General features: G+C 36.3%; 1 long non-coding RNA gene across 1 annotated transcript; it reads right to left on the bottom strand.

Moving 5' to 3' along the window:
* Positions 1-345: 345 nt before the first annotated feature.
* LOC133997944 (uncharacterized) lies at positions 346-1146 on the bottom strand. The gene is made up of 4 exons (XR_009927322.1): positions 967-1146; positions 850-881; positions 708-764; positions 346-465 (listed from the first exon to the last, which is right to left on the bottom strand). It is a non-coding gene; the product is annotated as an uncharacterized LOC133997944 (long non-coding RNA).
* Positions 1147-3814: the final 2668 nt, after the last annotated feature.

Genomic DNA, 3814 nt, shown 5'->3' with positions numbered 1-3814 from the left:
TTCGTGTAAGAAAATACTGCATATAAAACAATAACAGGTGATACTTTCTTTTAAAACGATACAAAAACAAGTAAAAAGTTCAAATTAAACATCTTTAACTACAACACTAACACATTAAAATGCCTGACAGGAAGTTTATCAACCAACATGTATCATATAATGTATTTTGCCTATTTACACTCCAGACAGCCTCCTTTGAACACAGTGCTACTAGTTAACTCACTACACCCCCTGCTGGACAAATGAAGCTATTACAATAATAAATCCTGAAAAATCATCATAAAAACAGTCAAAGTGATGTTATGATTATGTCTTTATGTAAAGAATTCAACTATTCATGTAAAACTGAGAGGATATTAATGATATAACAGTCAGGGAGTCGTTTCTCTGGTGAGCTGATGTTGGTGTGGAAGTGGTTGATCAGTTTTCATAGTTCACCGCACCATCATCTTCATCATTCATCTCCTGTGAAAAACAACACAAAGAAACACAAAGTCTGACACACTCACACTGAAAACTAACAAATCACAACCCCACTTCTTTCACCTTTAGGTTTCTGCTGCTGCACATTCAACACAATCACAAATAAATGAATTTGAAAGACCCTCAAACTCCCAGATTTTCCTCCCAGCTGACTGTTGAAGTTTTAAACTGAATACAGGTCACAGTGGAGTCAGCAGACCCTGAACGCACCATCAGATATTTACCTGACTGGCTGCTGGACCTGAACGCCTCGCTGTTCTGCTTCTTACTGAGTAAGAAACCTGCACAAACACAAACAGTGAGACATTCACAGTCCTGCATTACAGTAACATGGACGTTATTAGTTGATTTTATACATCAACTCACAGTGTGGTCATCAGGTGGTCTCTGGTTCCCTGCTAAACAAATCAGAGGAACATTTCAGCTCTAAACTTACAGTTTGTGTTAATCAGACTGAACAAAGGTTGGTGAACATTTTCTCACCTCGAGCTCTGAAGAGAAGAACAGTAACAACAGTGATGAGGACGAGTTCGGCCACACGCATCACCAACATTATGTAGCTCAGAAAAGAACAATCTGCATAAACTGTGGAGAATCAACATGAAAGTAAAGGAAGTTTGTACATGTGAAATGTTTGGCAGGTTGTCATATTTAAGAAGCAGGTTCATGTGAGCTGTGGAAACAGAGGCCATGGAAATAAAAGATTTAAAAAACGACACTAACAAACGCAGCAGCTGTCACTTGAATTATTATTTTGAACAAATCTTCTTATACAGGTGTATAATTTACATTCACAACTCCTGTTGATGAGTTAATGAACCAGTGTTAATAAATATGAATAAATAAAGCCACTTTAAACATTTACACATACTAACAAATAAAACTTTTTTTCCTGTTATATTTCTGTAATGGACAATCTGTAAAGTTTTTGAACCTGATTCTTACCTGTTTGTTCCGTTGTGTTTAAAGTTGATGGTTTCATCACTTCAGTCGTTTGTGTCATTGGTGTTGTTGTTGCATCATTTCCTGGAGGAATGAACAAAGAAGAAATGAATAAAGAAACTGCACAGTGACTAAATAATGATGATGTTTTTTTTTTCAAATTAAACCTCAAAATACTTCAAATATAGTTGAATTTTTGTACTATAATAAAGTGATTTTAAACAGCTCGTCATCTTCTCACCTGGTTTCTTATCTGACAACTGAGAACTGAAGTTATACAGCTGTGCTTCTCTCCTGATGAGATCTGTGACTTTACACTGTAAAGACTTATAAATTGATGTGGAAATAAAATCAGAAGTCAACAACAACACAGTGACTGAGCAGGTAGGCTGTGATATCTTTAAGTCCGTGGCATTTATGTCCCAGTCTCTTCCTTCATACACCCACTTCACTGTGTATGTGCACCATCCATATGGTGACACATAGCAGTTTAACTTCACCTTATCAGTGTCATTATGTTCAGTCACTGGTGAAGATGGAGATATTGTGAGAGAAAGACAACAAGAGTAAAATTAACTTCATCACTGTAATCATAATGATTGTAATGTTTCAGTATATTGTTCTAACAAGACAGTTTGATCTGAAATCATTATGATGTAAATACTCACTGCTAACAACAGACAGATCAACCTTGTGTTCTTGACTTTGTTTTACTGATCTGTCGTTCTGTCTGCAGGTGTAACGACCAGTATCCTCAACTGTGACCTTCTTTATAACCAGAGAACAGTTCGCTCTAACACTCAGTCTGCCGGATGTAATTTTTGCACCTTTTACCTGTCCTGATTGAATCAGCTCCTGTCCATGGTTTTTTGTACGACTGAAGACCCAGGTAGTACTATTACATTCATCCTGATCAGTCAGCATATTTTCACAGGACAAAGTGGCTTCATCTCCATCTCTGACAGTGATGTGGGAAGTTTGTCCAGTTACTGCTGTTGAGAATTGAGAGAGAAATGTGATAAATGAACTGAAATAATAATATGACATCTGTTAAAATACAAACCGTATATTTGACTGTCTCATTAAATTATTTAATAAGATGTTTGTATCTTACCAGTAAACTGAAGCCCCAGAATCAGAAATAAAAACATTTTAATCCATCTGAGTTCAACCATCGTGCTTCTCTGTTTTTCTCTCTGTCTTCTTCTCTCGCTCTCAGTTCTCAAAATGCAGAAATACACTATCTACTTCCTGTAATGAACAGAGTGTCTCCTCCCATCTTTCTCACTTGAAAGTTATCAAACTTGTAACTTTTTGTAGGTGGAGTATATTAACATTCCTTATCTTTATAATTCAAGGTTTTTTGCCTTTTATAAGCAAGCATCTGTGGTATATTATATAACCTTATATCTATATACATACAGAATTACATATTAGAGGTGAATGTTTCCAGTGACTCATCACAAAGACCACAACACACTTTCTTTCCACTGCTGCATTTCAAAGTATTTTAGTTAGTATTTAAAAAAATATGAAAATATTGGTTTCTCACGTCCTGTGTACAGGACATGTATTTACATTTAAAGACAAATGAGATTTCTCATTGACATTTTCTGTGGTGCTCCAATATTGGTTAAGACATATATCACATAACAGCAACATCTAATGAGCATAAAGTAGTTTAAAATATGTTGTGTGTCTGCGCTGTATCCAGATTTAGTTTTGACTCTGGGAACAGAAAGCAGACCTGTCACAGACCACCTGAGAGGTCTGGATGGTTCATAACGTTGCAGCACATCAGAAATGTATTTTGGTCCTAAACCATTCAATGCTTTGTAAACCAACAGTAGTATTTAAAGTGTATTCCTTGACAGACAGGAAGCCAGTATGAAGATTTGAGAACTGGAATGATATGATCCACTTTCTTGGTCTTTGTGAGGACTCTGAATCAGCTGCAGCTGTCTTATAGACTTTTGTGGGAAACTTGTAAAGACTCTGTTACAGTAGCCAAGTCTCCTGAAGATAAAGTAAAGTTTTTCCAAATCCTGCTGGGACATAAGTCCTGTAGTTCTTGATATATTCTTCAGTTGATAGTAGAAATGAGTGTGTAATTGTTTTAATGTGGCTGTTGAAAGTCAGGTCTGAGTCCATGACTACACCAAGATGTCTGGATTGCTTTGTGGTTTTTAACATTACCGAGTGAAGCTGAGTGCTGATTTTTAATTGTTCTTCCCTGGCTCCAAAAACACTGACTTCAGTTTTATATTTATTTAACTGAAGACAATTCTGGCACATCCAATCACTGATGTGTTCAATGCACTTACTCAGTGCCTGTATTGGACCGAAGTCCCGTGGAAAAATAGTTATATACAATTGTTTGTTGTCTGCA

This window comes from Scomber scombrus, chromosome 17, assembly GCF_963691925.1.
Source record: "Scomber scombrus chromosome 17, fScoSco1.1, whole genome shotgun sequence".
In the NCBI taxonomy this organism is placed as follows: Eukaryota; Metazoa; Chordata; class Actinopteri; order Scombriformes; family Scombridae; genus Scomber; species Scomber scombrus.
This window is presented reverse-complemented; position numbering and strand designations above follow the sequence as displayed.